General features: G+C 47.7%; 1 non-coding gene across 1 annotated transcript; it reads right to left on the reverse strand.

Annotated features, from left to right (window-relative positions):
• Positions 1-10,758: 10,758 nt before the first annotated feature.
• Positions 10,759-10,866, reverse strand: LOC144315001 (U6 spliceosomal RNA). Its single transcript, XR_013380823.1, has one exon. It is a non-coding gene; the product is annotated as a U6 spliceosomal RNA (small nuclear RNA).
• Between the last annotated feature and the right edge of the window lie 1,261 nt (positions 10,867-12,127).

The raw sequence follows: 12,127 nt of genomic DNA on the forward strand, positions 1-12,127 counted from the left end.
CGGGCGCTGGCCCGGGCACCAGGCTGCGGCTCAGGCCCGAATCCAGACCCCCTGGTGGCTGCCCTGGCCTGGAAGCTGCTGCCAATACAGCTGCTTTTGTGCGAAGATAAATGAAACCGGTCTCAGGAGACCGTCACCGCCCGTGGAAGGAAGGAGATGGAGAATTGTTAGGAGGCACGGGAAGGCCTGTGCACTCGTGAGGGCACGAAGACGGTGGGTACGCATCGCGCGCAGCTGGTGACCCTCGGGGGCCTACCGGGCTTTGAGGCTGCGTAACCGTGGCCGGAGCCACTGCACCTCACGGACCCTCAGTTTCCTCCCCTGTAAAACAGGAAAAAAACCCAGACCCCCTACTTCATGTGGTGTTGTGAGGGTTTAATGAAACAGTGAAGGCAAGACTTAGCGTGCTGCGTGGCACAGGTGAAAACACTACAAATAAATCCTGTGTGGACTCTTCGGCCTGTGCCAAGCACCCCCGCTAGGAACCCAAACCTGGGTGACCGCATTAAATCCTCACAACCGCCCGGGGAGCAAGGTATGTTTATTATCATCTGTGGGTTACATGTGAGGAAACTGAGGCACAAGTAACTTGCCCGGGGTTGTCCGAGGCCAGAGCGCGCCCTCCTGACCGTTGTGCTGAGTCACCAACTCCTTCGCCTTCCTCGTAAGAGGTGAGGAGTGAAAACGATTATTGTTGTTTTTAGGAAGTCAGAGATGGAGAATCAGCTGGAATTGGCTCTTTGGCTTAAGTAGGTCTTCATATATCTTCCTCATGTCACATTGTCATTAGATGGCATATTCTGCTGCCTTCCGGATACGCGGTGAGGGCCTGAGGTCCTGCTTCCTTTTGCCAGTGAGCTCGGCTTGCAGAGGGAGGGATGGGCAGCCAACCGTATTTTACACCGAGAGGTTGTGGGTTGATTTCACTTGTGCTTAAAAATTTATAATGTTTCCATCCAGACCTTTCCACGCATGGCACATTCCTTCAATAGATGCTCCACCGTGGTTCATAAAAATGACTCATCTTTATGGTGCTTTCATGTCACAGACTAGGGGGGGACAAACCTCCACAAGAACTTCCCAAGACCAGTAAGGAAGCTGCTGGAATGCTGTAGTGGGTCCAGATCCGAACAAGCTAGGATTCGTGCCCCCTGCAGATGACTCAGCTCCCAGGAACGAGCTCTGTCCTTGTACTAGTTTGTATCGTGTTACTGGGGGGCCCTGGCTCCCAAAGATAGTAGTGACATGCCACCGCCTTCTTCCTGTGCAATTACCAAAGGACAGAAGGGACACAGTAAAGCCTTTCTTTCCTAAAATAATATTTTTGGGGCCATAGTGGGACCTCAAAATGATTTGATGTTATATTCTACATATAATTTAGAGGGCCGTATTTTCTACTTAGAAAATTTCTACAACTTATTCCTAACGTTTCTAAATATTTCCAAAAGGTCTAAATTCCCTTTCCAGATTCAGTCAGGATATCTCTGGCTGAATGGGACTGATTCTCCTCTTGATGTTTGGGTGCTGTTTTGAATCCCGATTCAGATGGAACGCTGGGAGAAGGCAGTGTGCACCGGGGGTGGGGTGGGGTAGGGTGGAGTGGGGGAATGGAAGTGGCAGGTCTCATGTCACGCCAATGATTTGCCCTGGAAATTGCTTTCATAGAGTTAGTGACAAGCAACCTTACTCTCCTAAAAGGAAAGAGAAGGGTTACCATCTCCTCCATGGAAGCGTGCTGGCTTTTGAGAGCTTGCACGACGGAACCAGAAGAAAAGCCACCCCTTGCTCGGCTGCTTGGTCACCCTCCTGAAAATCTTCTTTCTCTCTATTAGAGGCTTTTGATTTTTCCGACTTTCCAGAATTTGCCATTAGCTTCAAGGATCGTCACCCTGGCCACACCAGATGCTTGCTTCTCCTTGTCAACCCCAGCCATGCCCCTCTCTTTATGGTTTTGGAGGGGTGGGGGTGTGGAGGGGAAGAAGTGGCACATGATGCTCCCCTGGCTCTCAGCCACACTGTTCACTGGGCAATGACTTCCTGGCAAACACAAAGCCAGACCATCGTTTCTCCTGTGTTCGGAACAAATTTGAGCTTTCTGCTGAATTTAGAGATGAAAAATAGTCGTGGGGGGGACTGGAGGTGATGTACATAGAGCATGCCCGGCACCTAATAATGGTGCTGTTATTACTATTATTTCTAGGCAAATAAATGTTCATGACGGCATCTTGTCCCCCTTTCAGTTTTATTGACACAGAGCTGGCTTGCAGCACCTTAGAAGTTCAAGGTGTGCGACATAGTGACTTGACGTACATACACGCTGCCCAATGATTACCACGGTACGTTTGGTTAACCTCTCCATCATCTCATATAGACATTCACTATAGCATTTATGTGCATGTAGTAGTGGAATTAAAAGTCCTATATAGGGCCTACATGACAGATTCACTTCTCTTGAAAGACCCAAGAGCTTTTAAAAAAAAGTTTTGATTTTGAGATAATTGTAGACTTATACACGGTTGTGGGAAATAATACAGAAGGAACCCATGCGGCCCTCCCCCAGCTTCCCTCAAGGTAACATCATGCGTAACGGCAGCACCATATCACAGCCAGGAAATTCACAGAGATACGATCCACTGACAACACTAATCCGGTTCATCGACCTAATTCAGCTGTCACTAGCTGTGTGTGTGTGTGTGTGTGTGTGTGCACGTGTGTGTATTTAATTTGAAGACCATTTTATATTGCAAATGATGCCAAGACCTTATATGTTGGTTGGGGAGGTGCTTTTTCATTTTCTAAAGAATGAGTGGGTTGTAATAGTTGAACTCTTTCTTCTACCAGCCAGCAGGCTCCTTGGGGGAACATCTATCTTCTGCAGCCTTCCATTCTCATAGCCCAGCCAGGGCCTGCTTCACACTGACGATAATACAACAAACACTTACTGAGCCCTTACGGTGCATGTGTTCCAAATGCCTTATCCTGGGAGGCACGTCCTGGTAGTAGTATTCTCACTCTGCAGATGAAGAAACAGAGGGTTAGGTGCTCAGTAACCACTTGATGAATGAATGACAGAGTCTGCAAGGGGGTTGCCAGCCTAGCTGTACCAGAACCAGTTATTTGGGATGGCCCTTTGTCCTGTGATGGGCTCCCAAATTCCAGTGTCAGAAAAGAAATGCTGCTCACGCATTCCTTAGACATTTCTCCCTCTTCTGGAAGCATCATGTAGGAGTTAAGGGCACAGTTTGTAGAGTTGAACTATGTGAGTCCAAACCTGGCTCTGCCATCTGGCTGTGTGGCCTCAGGTAAGTTACCGAGGGTCTCAGTCCTCTCGTCCATAAAGTGGGGTTAGCCATAGAAGCTGTATCGGAGGTTTGTTGTGTGGAGTGAATCACATGTGGAAAGGTCTGAGAGTGGGGCCTGGCAGGATTCAGAGTCTTGCACATCAGTTGTTCTACTTTCTGTGCTTTTGACACCACCAGAGCTGCTAAACTTCAGAAAGCTGAAACACAGAGAAATATGGTACCAATTTGTGGATCATTCCCCTTATTATAATTAAAATTCTTATTTTCCCCCAATGCTTCCAGGCACTGGACTTGAAGTCTCTGGGTTTAGGGTGTAACAATAACATTTATCTTGGGAGGGCTGTTCTGGCCAATACCAGTGGCTCCTCCTTCCCTCCTTCTCCTCATCCCCTTCTCTTCTTCTGTCCATAAATAGTGAGAGATTGTGAGGCTCTGTGTCAGGCAGATGGGGACCCAGTCATAAGCAGAAACCAACCCGGTCCTGCCCCAATGAAGCTTCCATTCCAGGGGAGAGGGAGCCATTGCGTCAATAACCTCAACACAGTGGCAGTGATATCATACTTCACAAAGGACAGCTGTGGGATGGGCCCCGCCGTGTTCTCTGCTGACCAAAGGGGTGCAACTCATGGCCCAGAAGCCGGCAGAAGCACCCAAGCTGTCAACCACCAGGCCACCCTTGAACCCGAGCTGGAGAGAAGGCTCTGGTTTGCATAGTAATGCTCGCAGCTGACATGAGGGTTATCCTCACTTTTGGTGCTGTGAACATTCATGTACAACTTTTGTGTCAACGAATGTCTTTATTTCTTTTGGGGACATATGCCCAGAGCGGAACTGCTGGGGCACATGGGACTTCTACGTCGAACTTTCGGAGGAACCGTTAAATTGTGGCAGGTTCCAGAATTTCTTGTTCTCTCTTTCGTAAACAGTTTTATTGTGGCATAATTTATACTCCATAAAGCAGACCCATTTTAAGTATACAATTCAATGCCTTTTAGTAAATTTACTGAGTCGTGCAACCATCACCACAATCGAGTTTTAGGACACTTTTTACCACCTCAGTAAGATCCCTAGTGCCTATTTACGGTTAATCCTCCTTCCCATTCTGAGCCCCAGGTAACCACTAATCTAATTTCTGTCTCTATAGATTTTCCTTTTCTGAACATTTCACATACTTCACATACATAGAATCCTACACTCAACTCCTTTCAGTTGGCCTAATGGTTTTGCAGATCATCTGTGTCATGGGAGGTAGCAGCCCTGCACTCCTTTGTATTGCTAAATAATATTCCATCATATGGATATACCACACTTGGTGCATCCATTCACTTGATGATGGGCATCTGGGTTGTTTCCAGTTTGGAGGTATTATGAATAAATCTGCTATGAACATTCATATCTGAGTCTTTGTGTGGACACATGCTTTCATTTCTCTTGGGTAAATACCTAGGAGTGAGAATTGCTGGGTCACAGGGTAAGTGCATTTTTCCCCCTGAAGTTTTATTCATTCATTCATGAGAGACACAGAGAGGGAGGCAGAGACACAGGCAGAGGGAGAAGCAGGCTCCATGCAGGGAGCCTGATGCAGGACTCGATCCCAGGACTCCAGGATCACAGTCTGAACTGAAGGCAGATGCCCAACCACTGAGCCACCCAGGTGGCCCCTGGTAAATGCATACTTAACCTTAAAAGAAACAGCCGCCCTGTTCCCAAAGCGCCTGCATCGTTTTACATTCCAACCGGCAACGTATGAGGGCTCCAATTCCTCCCCATCCTCACTGCCACTGGTGATTGTCCTGCTCAACTTCTCTCCTTGGGGAGAATGTCCTCCTCACACCCAGTGAGCAGACGAGAGGACTGGGGCTTGGAGATGAGAGGCCAAGTGCTCAGGCTACAGGGGAGGGGGCCGCAGAGCAGGATGCGAATCCCAGGGTGCAGGTGGGACCCAGAGAGCACCTGGGAGAGAAAGCTGGGAGAAGGAGGTGGGGTCTGAGCTGGGGACCTGTTCTGGTGAGGCCTGAGGTCCAGAAAATCCTGGAGAGTAAGGCTGGGAATGTTCCTGAATGACAGCAAGGAGGGCTGCCCTCCCCCAGGGACTGGGGGGTGGGACTTGGATGCTTAGCAGCACTCAGGCCATTCCAGAAGCCCAGCCCTCCTGAGTCTTGGTTCCGGTTCTGGTTCCGGTTCTGTGGGCCAGAGATGCTTGTCCCCTGTGCCCCCCCACCCCCAGGCTTGGAGAGAACCACAGAGTTGGTGTCTGAAAGAAGCAGTATCCTGTTCTCCCCAGGGATCCCCCCTCCCTGCACCACCCACCCTCGGCCACCACCCCCTGTTAATCAGGACAAGATTTGGGGAAGAGAGTTCCCGTCCAGCGGGCAGGCGGCAGGTAGGAGGCCAGCCTGGGCCCCACAGCCCTCAGTAAATCACCCTGTTCAGTTGGCGTCTCGCTGGATTGCAATTACAATCCTTCAGGCCCGACACAAAATCATTGGGCTGGAGAGAGGAGAGTACCTGGCTAATGTGTTTAACAAAACTAACCTGGTTAAGCCCTGACTCTATTGAAAATGAGAAAGTGCGGATGGGCCTAATCGATTTGGCCTCAGCCCAATTTAGTCCAAGAGCTGGCTTTGGGTTTCAGTTAAGTGGGCCGACCCGAAAACGGGGATACTCATTTTACTCAATTACCTCTTTGATCCTAGAATTCAGATTGCGCAGAGTTGTCTTGTGTCCGCCGTGGGGGCGGGTGGCCGAAGGGGACAGGGCTTTGACGCACACGTGTGCTTGCACGCACTTGCTCCAGTGCACAGCCCCCTACCCCTTGCCCACACAAGTGTGCACACAAGCTTCTCAGAGGGAGGGGTGTTAGTAAATATTTCTCTCTCCCTCACCCGGGGAGCTGAAAATATGGATTTGATCAAATCCTCGTTTACTTCCCACCCACCTTTGCTCCCCACCCCCTTGGCCTCTTGGCAGATAAATGATGTTATTTGAAGGTATTCTTGAATTTTCTGACGGAGACTGTTTCTTAAGTGCTTTTAGAGCAGGCCTATACTTTGTAATACTTGTCATATTCAGGCTAGTAAACTCCTGGCCTTTAAAAGCCGGAACCTTATTCTGTTTCCTGAATATGAGAGAGTAGGTCATTAGCTGTGAATTTCAAATGAAGCAGATTTACAGTATATATCACAGAAAAATGTTTATGAGAGACAGCGAATACCAAGGAATCCATTGAGCAGATAAAAACCAAGAACCCCAACAAAGATCAGCTCATCCGGGGGAGCAGCATCCCAGTTACCCCCTTGCCAGTCCCCCAGGGTTTTTGTGGCTGATTTGGCCAAGTCCGGGTCTCTTGTTCTAGACTCCTGATAGAAACCCCCTTTCTGGTTCCACTCCACCCAAATGTGGAACCCCACTGGGCGAGGCCCCTGGAGATCTCGACCGTGGAAGTGTCGCTGTCTGGAGATTCATGGTGGCCCACATGAGCTCAGATAAGGGCGGGGAGTTGGGGTGGGGTGGGGTGGATTGGGGAAATGGGAGACGGTGTGAGGGAAGCACAACTGAAGTTGGGTCAGCTGGCCGGTGGGCAGTGTTCTGTGGCAGCTTGGCTGGACTCCAGTATCTAGTTACTTAATCAAACACTAATCTAGGTGTCGCTGTGAAGGGATTTTGGGGATGTGGTCAACGTCGGCAATCAGTGCCTGTAAGTAAAGGAGATCACCCTTGATAGTGTGGGTGGGCCTCATCCGATCAATTGGAAGCCTTGAGAGCAAAACCTGAGATTTCCCAGAGAAGAAATTTGCCTCCATTCCTGCTGAGGTTTTGGCCCCACTGCCCAGCAGATTTTCCTGGTCCCATCCATCTGCTTACCCTATTCTATTTCTCTGGAGAATCCTGACAGATAGAGTGGGTTTCTGGCAATGATTTTTGGACTTTCTCCCTCATGATTTCTGTGTATCCTTCTTCGCTTGCTGCCATCTTGAAGCGTGTGCACATGGGAGCGTCTGGTGAGCAGAAGCTGGTTCCACTTTTATGACCCCTGCCCAGATGGACCCTCATTTATCGGGGCCTTCTGCAGTTGTGGCAGACACCATTGGCCGCTTGCACAGCAGCCCTCACCCATCTCCTTCTGTCACTGAACCCTAGTTTTGTTCTAGCACCATGACCTTGGTCGTGATTGGCCTTGGCCGGTCTTGGCGCTTCCACCCAGCTTGGCTGATAATGGGGACTGGGGTGTTCATGTGACCCAGTTCTGGCCCAGAATTTGTTTGGGGGACAGCTGCTGGGGCCTCTGGGAACATTTCTCCCTTGATTAGAGAGGCCGGTGTAGTGGTCCCCTTTTCTCTCTTTTAGATGCTTTGATTTAAAAAAAAAATTGAGATATAAACGACTGCACCATGAAGTGCACACATCTTGATGAGTTTTTGCATATATATTCTTGTAACTGCTACTCAGATCAAAATATAAAACATTTGCTGCATCCTAGAAAGTTCCCTCGTGCCCTACCCAGCCCATACCTCCCATCAGGGGTAACCATTAAGAATAATGTATCACCATGGTCAGTTTGGTCTGCTCTGTGCTTCATAGGAGTGGGATCATCCAATGTCTTCTTTCATGTTTGGCTTCTTTAAAAAAGATCTTTAAAATATTATATATATAAATACATATATATTTTTTAATATATATTTTGTGTATATTAGAGCAATTTTAACTTCACAGCAAAAGTGAAAGGAGAGTATAGATTCCCAAATACTCCTTGTTCCCACACTTACATGGCTACCCCATTACCAGTATCTCCATGTCTGGCTTCTTTTGCTGAATAGCATTTCCTATGCTATTACTTGTAGTAATACTTCGTTCTTTTATTTTTTAATTGCTGTGGGCTTTGCATTTATGAATGCATCAAAATCTATTTATCCATGATGGACATTTGGGCCTCCTTTCCTGCCTCCTGGTGGGAGGAGGTAATGCCTGGAGCTGTGGCAGCCACATTGCTACCGTGAGGCAATACATGTTCAGATAAAAGCTAAAGTTGATTGACTGAGGATGGCAGAAAGGAAGGGGAAAGAGGGCATAGGGCCTCTGGGAGCCTTTAAACCAACCCCAGGACTGCCTTTCTTTGAACTTAAGCTGTGAGGCTAACATAAATGTCCTCATGGCTTAAGCCACTTTTACTCAGGTATTCTATTGTTTGTAACCAAACACATTCTGACACAGAATTCAGACTATCCTTCTGGACCGAGGTCATAGGACACCTTTTTTCCATGGAGCCTTCCTTAAGTACTTCCAGCTCTGCTGAGCCCCTCTCTCCCTTTACCTCCTATATGCCTCATTATTAATCATGAATTCTCTTATACCACCCAGTCTCATTTTCCTCCTACTAGTCATTGGAGTTACTCCCAGGCCCCAGAGCAACACAGCTGAGACCTTGCAGATTCCACATTTGTAGTTTTGACTGTTCATGGGCATCCAAGAAGGTCTACAATATATAGTTATTTGCAGTGTGCCTGAAGGAGAAAGTGGAACCCATTCTGTAGGGCTGACCTACAGGAATTTTGATTAGTCAGCCAGGCTGAGCCCAGCCTTGGCCCGCCTTGACTTTGACCCCTACTTGTGGTGGTACGGGCATTCGAGCAGCTGTCCTCAACTCTCTCAGCAAAGCCGACTGGTCCCGTTCAGACCCCAGCTCCTCCGGGAAGCCTTCCCAGACATCCCCTCCAACCACATGTTGTTCCCATGCCCAGCCATGACTAGCCTGTCACCTCCCAACTCCCATGGGATGGCCCTTGTACTTGGAGGAACTTCATTTAGTGGTGACCTCATTTGTTTGCTCAGTGCCTATTTATTAAGCACCTATTGTAATGGACTATTCTAAGCCCAGGGGGATATAGCAGTGAACGAAACAATCCTGGGGCCTGTCCTCATGGAGGGTTTTGTCTAGTGGGGAGGTAGACGGCAGACAGGCCACAGATCAGATGACGTGCATGCTGTGATGGGGTAGTGTGCTGTCAGGGGGACGGGAGGAGTGGAGGCAGTGGGTGGCAGTTGGTATTTCCAATAGGGTTATGAGGCCATTGTCTGCACAAAGATCCCAGCTACCGAGTGATGAGGTTGGGAGATCTAGCCCTAGTGTCTTCATCGGTCAGACTGCCACTCTCGGGGTGGAAGGCTCCTTGGGTGCCTGGGAAGGGCAACGGACAGGGATCTCAAGGGTCTGAGCCTTCTGACCAACTGTGTGATCTTGGAACACTCCGATTCCACTTCCTTATCTGTGGTGCACATATCAATACCTGCCCTGCCTTCCTTGTGGTGTGCTATTACCATGCAGTGCTGTGTGCATGGGAAATGATGTCACCCCATAGCTTGGTGCTCCTCCTTTTTTTTTTTTTTAAGATTTTATTTATTTATTCATGAGACAGAATGAGAGAGAGAGAGAGAGAGAGAGGCAGAGACATAGGCAGAGGGAGAAGCAGGCGCCCTGTGGAGAGCCTGATATGGGACTCGATCCTAGGACCCCGGGTCATGCCCTGAGCCGAAGGCAGATGCTCAACCGCTGAGCCACCCAGGTGCCCCTTGGCGCTCCTTCTGATGGGTATCCACATAGTGCCTATGAGCTACCCCTAGTACCCTGCCTCCGCCTCCCTCCTCACCCCCGAGGGTGAAATGTGCCAAAGAGAACTACTCCAGGTCCAGGGCTGGGCTATGTGCTGTGTGCGGGTGGCTGGCAGGAGCTCTGATCTTCTCTTTGATGTGGAGGCTGCAGGATCAGATGAGGATTCTGCGCTGCTGAGTTGGGACTGGTGCCCCAGACAGTTGAGTCTTTGTGAGTTCCACCTTGGGGGATCCGCCTACAGAAACCTGTCACCTCAGAACTGCCTCTTGAGGGGAAAGCAGCCTGCAGGAGAAGGGGAACAATGGGCTTGTCATGTTCAGGATAGAGCAGAGTCTGGGCCCGGTTGGCACTCAGGAGCCCTGTTAGTGCTTGAGAAAGGAACAGCCTCTAGGCTGGCAGGGGCAGGGGCCTCTGGAATGTGCGGGAAGGGTGTTGTCCCTGGTGGCTGTATGATCAAGTCCCCACCTACTTCTCTCATCTTGTGCCACCTTGTCCTTTCCTCCCTGCTCTCCAGCACACACTGGCTGGGCTTCATCCTGCCTCAGGGCCTTTGCACATGCAGGGTCCTCTGCCCGAGATTTTAATTTTTCAAGTATGCAGAAAATGATAGAACATTATTCAGATAAATTGCATACCCATCGCTGAATGGATATTAACATTTTGTTACTTTTGCTTCAGAACACTTTCTTGTTTTATTGTGGAAAAAAAAACGTATAATATTAAATTTGTCATCTTAACCATTTTTAAGGGTACAGTTAAGCCTTGCTAGATATATTTACAGTGTTGTGCAACAGATCTCTAGAATTTTTTTATCTTCTAAAACTAAAACTCTATACCCATTAAACTCTAAAAAACGTGGAATGCTTCACAAATTTGCATTTATTCTTATTCAGGGACCATGCTAATCTTCACATTGTTAGAATTTTAGTATATGTGCTGCCAAAGCCTGCAGAGAACATTTGCTTTTTAACCATTGATATTGAAAATTCAAAAGGTAGAAAAGGGTGTACAGTGGCTTCCTCTGTCCTTCAAGCACCTTGATCCTATCAGAGGCCTCTGGAGTGTTCTGTGCATATGTAAGCATGTATGTATTACACGTGTGTATGTATATGTATATGATAGCATTGCCTTTTGTGAAAAAAAAAACACTTTTATTTTAGAATAGCTATAGATTTACAGAAGAGTTGCAAGGATAATACAGACTCCCTGTACACCTTTCACCAAGTCTTCCCTGTTAGTGTCTTGAATTAGAGTCCATTTCCTACCACTGAGATACCAGCACTGGTATACTACTCTTTACTAAGCTCCACAGTTTATCTAATTCACCAGTTTGCCCCCAAAGCCCATTTCCTGTGTTAGCATGCCATCCAGGACACCACATTCTGTTGAGTTGTCATGTCTCCTTGGGCTCTGCCAATGTGTGACCATTTCTCAGGCTTTCCTTGTTTCTCAGACTTTCCCATGATGGTCTTGAAGAGTATCTGTTAGATATTGTGTAGACTGTCCCTCTCAGTTTGGGGTTGTCTGATGTCTTTTCCATGCCTAGAGGGGGTTGTGGGCTTTTGGGAGGAAGACCACAGAATTGAAGAGTGCTTCTCATCACGTATTGGGGGGCACATGTTATCAACATGGCTTCTCACTGTGATGTTACGCTTGACCATTTGGTTAAGGTTGTGTTTCTGGGTTTCTGCGCCATGAAGTTACATCCTCAGACCCCTTTTAATATTCTGTTTTATGGAAGGAAGTTGAGATGGGAGTTAAGCTCCACCTCTTTGAGGTGGAGGAGTAGCTATGTAAACTCTTTGGAATTCTTTTGCATGGGAACTCTATCTCTTGTCCCCTATTCCTTAATTTTTAAATTCAATCGCTTATTTGTATCAGTATGGACACATGGATATTTATTTTATACCTTGTTTATAATCCAAAAATTTAGAGATTATGTATGTGTGTGTGTGTGTGTGCATTTTTTGTATGTGTTTGTGTGTGCATATTTGTGTGTGTGTGTGTGTGTATGGAGAAGATAAGATTTAGGGAAGAAAATGAATAGTTTCTTTTTTCTTTTAAGGTGAAAAGAAATTTCATTAAGGTGAAATTCACATAATATTATATGAATCACTTCAAAGCAAACAATTTAGTGGCATTTAGTGCATTTACAATGTTATGCAATGTGTGTCTAGTTCCAAAAGTATTTTCCTCATCTTCCAAGGACACCTCTTGC

This window comes from Canis aureus, chromosome 5, assembly GCF_053574225.1.
Source record: "Canis aureus isolate CA01 chromosome 5, VMU_Caureus_v.1.0, whole genome shotgun sequence".
Classification (NCBI taxonomy): Eukaryota; Metazoa; Chordata; class Mammalia; order Carnivora; family Canidae; genus Canis; species Canis aureus.